The sequence below is a fragment of the Euwallacea fornicatus genome, chromosome 6 (genome assembly GCF_040115645.1).
Source record: "Euwallacea fornicatus isolate EFF26 chromosome 6, ASM4011564v1, whole genome shotgun sequence".
Classification (NCBI taxonomy): Eukaryota; Metazoa; Arthropoda; class Insecta; order Coleoptera; family Curculionidae; genus Euwallacea; species Euwallacea fornicatus.
The window spans coordinates 5,570,192-5,583,126 of record NC_089546.1 but is presented as its reverse complement, the minus strand read 5'-3'; positions in this window follow the sequence as shown (position 1 = coordinate 5,583,126).

The following is a 12,935-nucleotide window of genomic DNA, read 5'->3' as shown; positions in this document are numbered from 1 at the left end:
CCCCTGAATTCCTTCCAAGTCATTTGTCGCCAGGTTAAAGACATTAAGCTGGCAAGTAACGAGATTAGAAGTGTATGGAGCCCCCGGAAAGATATGATTAATAGCGCCGCACGCCCTGTATAAGCCACCGTTCGAGATTGTTAATTAATATCGCATCATTTCAATAAGTGAGTTGACGATAACGCCGCTAATGGATTTCACCCTCAATATACCACCGATATACTGCAAAGTTTTGCTTGACTTTCATCATTTTTCATGTTTAATCTTTCTGCATTCACTGGTGCAGTCTGGATATTCAAAAACTAAGAGCAAAACCTAAATAATTCTCCAACGACCGGCCGCGCCGGCACGTTGCAGTGTGGACAAATGGAAAAAACTTGGCCTGCTCCATAAACAGCGTCCCCAGGGCACTAATTCAAAATTATCTTATGCGTGTTCACAACCACTGCCGTGAAAAGTGTATTTTTTTATCGGACATGGATCTAACGAGGGTCGTCTGCGCCCGTCCGGCCGTCCATCCTCACCCCCGATCCGATCTTTGATACGTCACGTGCGGTTGTGCCAGGCACCCATTGAATTTCTGATCTTTTAACGAGAAGAGTTGTTGACAATCTATCCAAAAATAACTAGAGCTTTATAGTTTAAAATTAGATATCGAACATTACTAACGATTTAGGGAAAATCGAAACCTTCTTCCAAGACCTTGACTATTTTAGTTTAGCATAATTAGGTCGTCTTCAGTTAGCTGACGTTGGTTTCCTTATCCAGAGACTTGAAATTTTTCCGAAATTTCCTACCTAGAAGTGCGGCTTTCCCGTGTAACTTTTGAGTATACGCTAACGGAGGAAATTGATTGTAAAATTTGTATTAGAAAACACACAGTAAATTATTATTAATTATATAAAAAAAAACAAAAAATTATTCCGCAAAAAAATCTGGACAAAACTAAGGAAACACTGGAAGAACCGACGATGAATGATGCTTCTGATGAAACAAAATCAACCAAATTAATCATGCGAGCACATTCTTTATTCTTAATACCCTATAGGAGGAATATCTATATATTTTGGATATATCCATATTTCTCCACATGCTTTGAATGAACTGCTATAAACCTTCTTGTTTGTTACGTTTTGTTTCCTAATTTGCACTTGTAATTCATTCCGTGAATTTTCAATTGGACTCAAGTCTGGGGTTTCCTCTGGCCGAGCCGAGACTACGACTTCGCCGACCCAATTGCTAACCATTGCAACTTTATCGTTTTGGATCGTGGTGATGTTCGAATATCCAGTTAAGGGGCAGAGTTTCGTCGCAAAATGGTTCAATTACGTTTTTTAAAAATATTTATATACACGAACCACTCTAATTGTTGTTCAGTGAAAGAAATCCGACCCATTTTGCAGGACGAGAGGTATCCTCATAGAAGAATAGAACCTCTGCCGTGCTTCACTGTGGTTAAACTACACTCGGGACCGTACCGTTTACCAACTGTACCCCTTGCCCATGCTATCCCATCAAATCCAAAAAGAGGTAGTTTGCTCTCGTCACTAAATAAGACTTTTTTCCAAAATACCTGATGGCAATGTAAACATTTTTCGGCAAAAGCCGCACTTTTCGTTTTTTTGAAGAAACTTATGGTGTTGTTGCTGGTTGTCTGGTTGCAAGCTCCGTTTCATTAATCAGCAACATCGACGGGGATGGTTAGCACTAACGGTTACTATTACGGGCCTGAACTGAAAACTGATATTCCCAGTGGAATTTAAGGTCCGATTGTACAAATAAGGCCTGAGTTATGCTCAATTGAAGCTTTAGTTCAATTGAGACCTCGCATAAGGGATCCGATGTCTAAACCTCTTAATTTTATACAGTGTGTTCACAAAGCATGGAATTAATCAATTTATTATTTATATATTTTTATATATTATAATATATATATATATTTAAGTTTTAAAAAGAGACATCTCCTTTTTCATTTTTTTTAAATCAAAATTTGATGTAAATGCTGATTTAAAAAAATTATCATAGAGAAGCCACGTACAAAGGTCCTTAATTTCTATCTTTTAAATTACAAGTAAATTTGTATTTTAACCACGAATTTGTGGAAGTGTTTCAACGTGCAGTAATTTAAAGTTCTAATATCGTTCCTATGTTAATAATACATGCATCATAAACGCCATTTTACGCATCCTGTACTGTGCGTCAAACGTCGATTATAATGCATGTGCTATAAACACTTATTTATGAATGGGAGAACATTACTTCTGCGACGCTCGCTCTGCATATACAGGGTGCTGTAAAAAGCTTGTGCCAAGCTTAAACTGTTTATAGAGGGCATTGCGGTAAAAATTTTTGCATAGAAACCCCTTCGTCTAACCTGAACTCACCTGACCTGTTTCGGTTCCAGAGTCATTTCTTTTCATAATATTTCGATGTTCAGCAGAAGTGAACAGAACGAAAACATACAAAATAAACACTTTGCTGTCTACTGATACAAGTTTATCCATTGCATCCCTAAACACGATGTTGTCGAACATTGATTTTCGTCGTAATCGCAGCAAATGAACTGCTTCGCATTCATTTCTTTGGCCAAAAATGTTTGCGTTTGAACTGTGATAATGGTCCAATTTATATTTGAAGTGTATGCGAACACGAATCTGATTTATGGTGAAACAAGACCCAACACTGGAGAAGTTAAGTACTTTTAAGCTGATGGGTTTCCGAACTCCTATGGATAGAGAGGATGTAATGTGGTTCTAACATGAAGGTGCACCCACACATTTTGCCCGTGCTGTGCAGGGCAATCTGAACCAACATTTTTAGGGGCGCTGGACCGCAAGCGGCGGACTTACCAGTTGGCCGGCGCGAAGTCCCGATTTACGCCCGTTGGATTTTTTTTTCTCTAAGGTTTTTGGCGTACGGAGCTTCTGTAGCCACTCGAGAGGAACTGTTGAAAAGAGTGATTGCAGCCTCCCTTTTCATGCAAATAGATCCCAAGGTCTTACAATGGGTGCGCGATTGAATAATTCAATTAACAAGTTTATGTAACAAGGTCGAAGGCCGCCATTTTGAAACTTTATTGTATTTTTTTTTGCGTTATCGGTAACACGAGTAAATTAAATATTGAAGTCTTTCGCGTGCACGAGCCAAAATTACGTTTTTAGACAAAAACGATTCTGCAGCCAATACGGCTGACTTCGGACTCTTCGTTTCTGTCCATTAATTGCTCGTTGCCATGTCCTCTATAGTCTCCTTAAGTCCGGCGCAATCTTTGCGAATCGCCTTGTATACATTGTATATTTGTAATTTGACAAATAACGCATGCGTTTCATGCTTTACAGGCAAACTGTATAGCTGAGTCCGTACAGCATTACGAAGGGTTCAATCCGTAAATTCAACACGTAATTCGATTATCACATTTCCGGTTTCATCTTGAAATAGTTGGGAATGGGACATTTTCATGGTAAATAAAATAACCCAATTGCGGGAAGATTCAGACTTCGAAGTCCTCGTTCTGTCCCGAAATAAAAGATAAACTGAATAGAGTTTATTAAACAGCCCTTTGTAGTCAGAAACTTAGTCAATAGCCATTAACCGCTCAGCTATTAGCCGACATTCAAGAGGTAGTTAGTGGTTTTCCCAGCGATCGGAGAGCTGAGTCAGCTATTTGGGGAGTGTGTCGCTCTGTCAAATGTATACGCATTAATCAAGGGATGGGACGCTTTAACTCTTAATTCACCTCAAAAGTTTTAAGGGAAAGAAATTTTAACCTGGATCTCTCCGGGGAAAGGAAATTTCCGCGTTATCGAAGCTTCGGTCGTCGCCCTCCTTAAATATGTGTCAAGTTTCCCAAGATGGGGGTGAAAATTAGGTTCGTTAAATGGAAGAGGGGGCGACCTGCACCAGCATATCTTCATTTGTCACGGGAAACACTTGAGATAAACAGCGAAAAGGGCACGGATTACCTTTCAGCATTTATATAGCGGTAAGTGATATTTAGGGGACGAAGGAGACCTAATTGGTTATTATTTAATTGCAGTAATAGATATTTTTCGCTGGAAGTTCGATGGAGGAGAGCTTATAATAACCCCATAAATAATTTGCCAATAACACACAATCTCCTCCTTGATCTTAAAGCAATACAAATTTGTCTCGTTCGCTTGCCTTTAAAAATTCGTCCCCTGCAAAGCAATTGAAATTCTAATAAATTTAGGGCTTTTGCGGGAGAAATGAGCAGGGGGTGAAATTAAATCTCTATTTTCATTTCTACAGGATTATCGGCCTCGTGACTCTCGTGCGTAGGTTTCAGTGGTTATCATTGATTTTAGTGAACTCGACAGCAAAAAAACACGACGGGCCTGCAGAGTGCATTTTTTTTCGGCTAAATTTTGCGAAGGAATTGCGTCTTTCGACCGAAACGGAATTTTATGGCGTTTAATTAAACAACGATACGAAATTAAAAACTTAAACATAAAAAAATTAAATTAAATTAAATTAAATTAAATTAAATTAGTATATACGTAATTAAAAAAAAATTAAACGAAGAAACGTGAACGTTAACAAAATAGCGAGATAAATTCCTCCTTTCTTCTTAACGTACACAAACAAAAATATATATATATTTTTTTTTGGTATCGTCTTCATCCCTTCTTTAGCTTGTAATGCTTCTTTGGGCCTCCTGGGCATGTTGCCAATAAAATTGGAAGCCCTTTCCTGTGGAGTGTTAATCTATTTCTCGATTGCTGCCCCGTTAGAGTGTCGAACATTCCTTAGGAGAACTGGTCGTATTTGTAGATGTTTCCCGAGGTTATTCCATAGATGCTCCATGGAGAATGATGCCGTCCCCATCTCGGTCGTTGCAGGCCACGTCTTCCCAGTAACCGTTCGGCAAGATTGCAACGGACGAGCTCGGGTTGTCGTGCGTTAAAGCGAAACTGTTGAAACTAGATGAAAGGGGCCGAGGGCCCTTCCAGGATATCCTGAATGTACCTCTGCGCGCTGTCAGATTTCTTCTATGACAAACGCGGAGGTCAGCCTTTGCCGCCAAAGCGATCCCTCCCCAAGGCATGTGTGACCCCGGTGCGGAACACGTGCCGCGATACTGCGCGGACGAAATTGCTACTTCTCTACGCCTGAACTCGACGATCACACGCAAACAAAGGAAATCTGGATATATCTGTGAACATAATTCGAGACCGGTCGTTTTCGCATTAATTAGCAGTTTTTATTTTCCCGTTGAGTTTACGAACACTTTCTTCGTTCACTTCACATCTAGTAACGAGGACATCTTTGTTGAAGTTTGCACGAATAGCGAATAAAACTACACGGCCGTAGACGTTGAATCTGATAAAGCGCTATGTCCCAGGCATAAATCAGCGACCGACTGAGCGTGAAGCCACAATTATAGCTACCCAAATTTATTAGCAATAACTTGGATGGAACGCGGCCCCATGTAATTAAAATAAAGACCGTAGGGTCGGAAATAGCGTTTAATTTTCTGCTATCAGGTTATGCGTTTGAATTATTTATGGTCAGCTTAGTTTGGTAGAAGGTAGGACTAAGACCGTTTCTGGGAAAGTTGGTAGAAGATCCATAAGAGAGCCCCAGGTGAATTGAAGATTTTTTTGAGGCGAATTTCAACGGATCGACTTCGAAAATTGAACGATTTTTACCTTTTTGCGGTATGGAACTGGCAAAGAGGTCACGAAGAGGTGCGCGATATTTAATGAGAAACATCCAGACAGGCTTATTGATAAAAGAGCGGTTTGTCGGATGAATAAAAAAATTTAACAAACGAGGAGTGTGAAAGCTGCTCCAAAATGTAGAAGACCTCGAAGAGCAATTGGTGGCGATAAAACACCATACATTCTTTTATTCATTCATGAGAACCCCATACAGTTTACCAACAAAGTTGCCGACGAATCTGACGTATTTGCAAAGCAGTAAGCCATCTTCGAAAACGAAACAAAAAATCATCCATGCAAAATTTCCCTTGCCCAACGGTTGACACTTGAAAATTTCAATCGCAGGGTGGAATTTTGTCAACTGATGAAAAAAAGGCATTCAGGATAATAGATTCTTCTCTAGAATTGTATTTTCTGACGAAGCAAGATTTCGCCCAAAATGGATTTATCCATCGACATCATTTTCTGGTTTGCTGGCAATCCTCATTATATGATATCATACACTATATCCGCATAAACTCAATGTATGGATGGGCATGATAGGCCAACAGTTCATGGCTCCATTTTTCATAAGGGGGAACCTAAACAAAGCACGGTATGTGCTTGCATCTATTGCAAAATGAACTAATTCCATCATGCGCCGCCAATTTCTCCTAGAGAAACTAGGGAAGAAACAGCCAATAATATTTAGTTCCAACGAGATGGTGCACCACCGCATTACGCTACGGCTAGGAGAGAGAGTGTATCTTGGTGAGATTTTCTCTGCGAGATGGATCGGTAGAAGAAGCGCAAGGCAGCGGCCGCCACGATCGCCAGATTTAATGCTCGTCGCTTTTTTGTGGGGTCAGTTGATAGGTCCCGTTTACGAAAATAGATCGCAAAATTTAGATGATTCACGTTGTAGGATCGAATGGGAATTTGAATTAATAACAGAAGCAACACTGGATAATTGCATGAAAGAGTTCGAGGAACGACTGGGTCGTTGCCAAATTGTTCCCGGAGCCCCGTTTGAGCGTTCATTGGAGTGATTTCGATTTTGTTTTATGTAATACTGAGTTACTTTATTTTGTATCGAATAATTTTATTTTGAAATAAACTGCAGATTCAATTTTAGATCTGAGCACGCAGATACTCCCATGGCTTTTACTCTCGATTCGCCATTGGGTGCACCTTGATTTACCGCTGTGATCGTTAATTACTTCTGACTTTCTGAGAGCAACTTTTGACTGTATTTTCATATATTTCATCATCGTTAGCCCTTCGTAAATATGCTATTCGACTTCCAAAACGAAGTCCAGCGGAAACGGAGCTAAACGATTTATAGTTTTATATATCGAGGTCGGTTGGCTTCCCCATCCCATAATTGATTTAAGTAAATACTCGATTTTCCTGCTCCTTTTATGGAACTGGGATATTTTATTTATGGCGACTTTTTATTACTGCGGTCCGGCTAAAATAATCGCATGGACGTCAATTTAAATTAAATAAATGGATAGAGAATCTGGGGTTGTGGACCGCTCTAATTTTCATCTACATCCCCCCGGAGCACTTTCCGCACAAATCCTGGAAAAAGCAAGAACGGAACCGGTTCTTAGGAAAATTTATTCGCCTTATCAATTCCCCATGAATCAAGATCGAATAAGATATTATAAAAACATATTTGCCGCTCCACAAACTTTATAGTTGGCTCCCCCACAGCTCCATAAACCCTCGCGCTCTGTCAATGGATTTCCTTATATCTTCCGGTTAACTCGCCCCGAATCGGGGTGAAGGAATATCCCTTTTAATAGAATTACTACACAGAGATTCTTGTTTAAGTCAAATGTGTGTTTCGATCGAGGAAGTATGAAAAATCATGCGGTTTTCCTCATAATTGAGCACAAAAACAATTATTGCAGATTTTTAAATCGGAATGTTCATACAGACAACATCTGCTTTGCTACTGACACAAATTCGCAAAAATTTCAAATATTAATACATTTTCCAAACTAACCTGGAGTTATCATTTTACTCTGTCTTAAAGTCATTTTCATTGAACTGCCGTTTGATACATGAATCTAACCTGAACTAACCTGATCTAACCTTTTTTTTTCCATAGAGGGAAAAACCTTCCAAAGGTACCTTGTCTGATGGTCTAGCGACCAGGTTAGTGGGATTCACCCCCTGAAGGGAGGCGCCTACCCACTAAAAAACCCTCCCCTCTTCACCCTGGGTTCCCCCCGGAACCGCCGCTGACCATTACTTCGGGGAGGGGGTGATAAGGTTTGTAATGATTAATTACAAAAACCTTTTTTTTTCCGAAGAAGGGGAATCTTCTTAAGACACCCGGCTTGGTCCTCAGCCGGGTAGTGTGGGATTCGACCGACCATTACGTCGCCCGCCTACCCACTAAACCCACCTCCCCTCTTCTGCCCCGGGACTGCCTCTCAGCATTTCATCAGGGCTTCCTCGCTTCCTCGGACTAGGTTCGGACGAGGTTCCGCACCCCACTCTTCTTCCTTTCGTTCTCTTTTACAATCTTGGCCCTCAAGATCTTCTCTATCAAGCCCTAATTACAAAAACCTGAACTAACCTAAACTAACCTGAACTGCCGTTTGATACATGAATCATTAGCAATTTACTCCCTTAATTTCGTTTAACAGTGGAGGAAGAGGAAGCTCCAAAATTTTGCGTTCAACATCGGCCCTCCACAAACAGCTTTTACTTTTTTCAACTTCAAATTCTCACTTGAGAGGTAAAATACCATCGTTTTGGCATTTGGCAGCGGAAACCTCCGAATATGAATCCTAAAAGGTTGAATTGAACGAATCACTCTACAGGGTATTCCTAACCGTCATGCACACGTGGAGGGGGGTAATTCTTTAACTGTGTTTCATGACCAAAACTTCATATATGGATGGGTCCAGAGCGCCTCGTTGCTAGGGGGTTAAAATTAAAAAAAAAAGTTAGTACTGTTGATGAGTTACGAAATGGAATATTAGATGCATTTGAAACGGCAAGAAGTACTCAGGCGGTACTCGAAAGAGTACCGGCATCAATGAGAAAAAAAGAGGGGGGGGATGTGTAGGCGTTGTAGGTTACTTTTAACTGTTGCTGTAACGTGATTTTCTTGTTAAGGTTATCGTTTAGGGTCGTCCTGGAGTTTATTCCCAACAGGCAGCTCCGGACAAACTCTTAAAATTCTTAAAAATAGAGGATTACCTTTAATAAATAATTGCTTACCCATAACAAATTTTGATTTTATCAGGCGAATTACAGAAAAATCGTTTTTTTTTTCTCTCTCGACAACCGACGCAGATACGAAAAAATCGTAAGAGACCAAAAAGTTTCTAAACAAAATAACGATGTCACTTTGTATTTTGGGATTCACCGACGGCGCACCGCGAAAGCGTGTAGAAAAGGGGGCATGACCCCTGAAGAAATATCACCCTGTAGATTATCAAAATCACTTAACATGTGCAACGATGTACGTCCGTCGGTGTAAACCGTTATACATTTAAAATGTTAGCTGAATATCTCAAAAGCTGTAGGAGGCGTTGAGGAAGACCTACAAAATTCAAACACCCTGTAGACAGGTAACGAACCGTTTGCGGAACTATTTTTAAATGAGCTTTTACTCATAAAATAGGTAAATAATTATCTCCTTCTGTAGGCATGAGGCATGGCCGCGAGCTGAGTTCCGATCTCTCGAAGCAACTGCAAGACATCTTTCATTCTCACTCCGTTATTGAAATTCCTTTAAATGTATTTTAAATTAGTTCTTGATATAATCGCCATTTAAATTCAGCCATTTATCATAGCGTGTAACAAGCTTTCTATGTCACCATCCGTTCAGCGTGTTCAACCATTCCGTAACCACTGGTTTTGCTTCATCATGGGTGTCGTGTCGATGGCCCGCTAAAAATCGTTTTAAATAGAGAAAAAAACGATAATAACTATGGGGTGAGACGGGGGCTGCAGGGTGGATGATCCAAAAATTTCCCCAAAAGATGTGTGGAACCGGCAATGTGCAGTTGTGCATGATCATGTAACACAACAAGCAGCTACGTTTATTGTTTTTCCTTGCTGCATGGACGCTACAGGCAGTACTAGCGACGGACAGAAACAAATATATTATGATTTCATAGTGTCCCGCAGATTTAAATGATATATTCTCCTTGATTTTTGATCGCAGCAGTAGTTGCCATGGAAACTTAGTTCGTAGACGTGCTTTGTACGTAATATTTAAGACCACCCTGTAGAGCGAGCTATTAGAGCACCTCAAACTTGATGCCATTTGTCCTCCAGCATTTGCTTCATCTTAAAGTTGTTTTAATTAAATTCTTGTTCGAGAAAAATAGAAGAGTGACAACCGTTTGGGGCTCACTGATCGCTGAGCTGTCGAACACTTTTCTCCATTGAATCTTCAGGATAGAGGCGATTATTCGGCCCCCGGATCTCATTACACTACAAAACGGGCGGCCGAAACAAAACCCTTCTCCATATAAAAGAGACATCACTTAAAGCAACCATCCCTTTGGTATAAATCAGGCCCTTTGCAGTTTAAAATTGATAAAATCCATTTATAAGTGCCGGTTGGCTTCACTTATAAAGTATTAGCAATCGCTTTACGTGATATAGACTCCCCTGTGGCAGTCTATCATAGCTGCAGGATACGAAAGGCAGGAAGGGTCTTTTGCCTGCATGTGTAGGGATATTGAGCAATTCTCGAAGGAACATACCATTTAAGGCTCTTAGAAATTTTGTATGTTTATGAGGAACTGTTTTTTGAGATTAAACATTCGGTATTCAGTCCTTATGTGAAATCGGGATATCCATTATCTCTTTTTCTAAAATTTGATTGAGTGTTTTAGGGTGAGCTTAGGGGCTATTTCCGGGAATCGCCCCTAAAGAAGTCACAAGTCAGGCGACAAAACGTGGCTCTCGACCCGCCCAGTCGTCACGGGTCCAAATTAAGAATATGATTCCGGATTATGTCACGAAAAGTACCCGGCATTTCCCGCCCCTTTCTCTAATTGCGGCCCGTTTGTGATTTTAATTTCGTTATGTCGACGTTATCAAACGAAGCCGGTCGTTCGGCTCTCAGATCATCTTTTAGAACGCGAAAATCTTATTTCGGAAGCCATTTTTATAGATTTTAAATTCCACATAAATCTCCAGAAAATTCAATAGTCCAAGGCAAATAACTCGTAAAAGTTAAGGGTATCTAGTACAGCCCTTCAGTTATCAGTAATGATCGACCCTCCATGGGATATTAATATGCATAAATTGACATTGCGATCTGCGATCCTGATTTCGTTTATGCAAAAATCTACTCTTGAATCTTAATTTGTTGACACTTGTTCTCGTAAGCTCTGTGATCCATATTTACTCATGCTAATTCAGTTCGTTGGTCCGACCTGGTTGATATCTGGGGCAGTTTTTGCACAGCTGGAAATGGTAGAACACTAACGACACCATAGCAAAGGGGCAAAGCGGGAGCGTTCCAGAGATCCTGGAAAGTTTAGATGTTCAAATTATTAAGCTTTAAATCCGATTGTTGGGAATAGAGGCGGATAATTTATGAGTCCATGAGGGTTTCGGGAAGAGAAAAAAGACCTGCAGTTCTCGCAACGTGCAATCTGGAAAGAATTTCCTGGGAAAATATACAAGGGTTCTGAACTAAAGTATTAACCGGATTCATGAAACGGTGAATATGTGCCGCCATTTTTGACAAATTTGAATAAGATGAAAATGCAAAATATACTACTCCATTTCCATGATAAACTACTCAAGCTTCTGGAGTCGCAAATATGTGAAAATTGTTCTCGAAAATGTCGCTTTGAGTGTCTTAAAGAACATGAATTCTGCGAATTTGCAGAGGTTTGTATTTGGTAGTTGTTTTGAGTCTGAATAGAGGCCGGTAACATTTTTCGGAAAATTTCATTTACGGAGGAAACTCCCGAAGGTTCTTCAGACCACTAGCAATTTGGGAAACGAAAGGTTCTCCAGACCGCGGTCCGGTACGTTAGAAACAACACTACATCTATTCTCTCTTTGAGCTTGGAATTGAAAGAGCTTGCATCGGGAAATCGTTGCATTAACCCGAAATGCAACAAGAATCTTTTTTTGTAGCATTTTCCTGGGTGAACTCCTCCAAAGTTCTGAAGGCGCAGGTAGTGTAGCGTCGCTGCAGCCTGACCAAGAACATCAACTGGAAATTGTGAGAACTTTCAATCTGGACACTATCCTTTTCAATTTTGAATTGGAGCTAAAAAATGCCTTAGCGTAATTGCATTTCCTGGATAAACTCAAGCTTGTGAAGAGATTGTTCTCATAAATCCATCATAAAAAAAAACGCAGAATGGAAGATCTTCTTCTCATAATGAGTAAAACTCGATTCATTAAATTTTTTAGATATCCCAAACAGGGTCTTTGAGGTTCTTCGAAATAGAAATTGCAGAATCATTAAGACTCTTCTCTAGACATTCAAGGAACTTCTCACCCTTCTGGAATGAATCCAGAACTGATTTAGACAAAACTGGTTTCTGATGCTCTCTCTCCAAAAATTGCAACGATTGAAGGAGAGAGACAGATAGGAGTTTTCTAGACGCGACTATTAAAATTTCTTCTATGTTACATCGAGGACAGTCTGTCTAGTTTAGTTGGAATCATATAGAAAACTTTTTTATTATTAATTTTATGAAAAAAGTTATTCTTTATAAGAACTTCTGCATGGTTTTAAACTTAAAACGAAACGATAAGACGCTACATTTTCGAGGTCTTCTATCAACTCCCTTAAAAACACCAATTTTGCAGCAAAAAATTTTATTATTATTAGCTTAAATAAAGCGCATTTATCTTTTGTTCCAATAACGCCTCCCATAGTACGTTAGTCGTTAGAGAACACCTTCAAAATACTTTCACGGGAAAAGTAATTCGCTTGGCCTGCTGGATTTCCTGATTTAGCCCCTATGGATTGCTTCTTACGGGGTCCCTTAAAACCGAAAGTCTACCGGCACGGGCCCTTTCAAGACGTTAATCATTTGGAGAGGATCACTTTGGAACGTCAGAACGTTACTCCAAATATGATAGTGAATGTACTAAGGAAATTTGGCAGAAGATCGATTAGAAGTTTCGGAAGAGAGGTTGGCTATGTGGAGGCAATAGTGTGATGACATCAAACTAAAGTAAGTAGTCCTACGTAGTGATGCAAATTAATTACTACTTGGATGTTTCAATTAGCAAAATTAATTATTATCGTGCATTGATTAC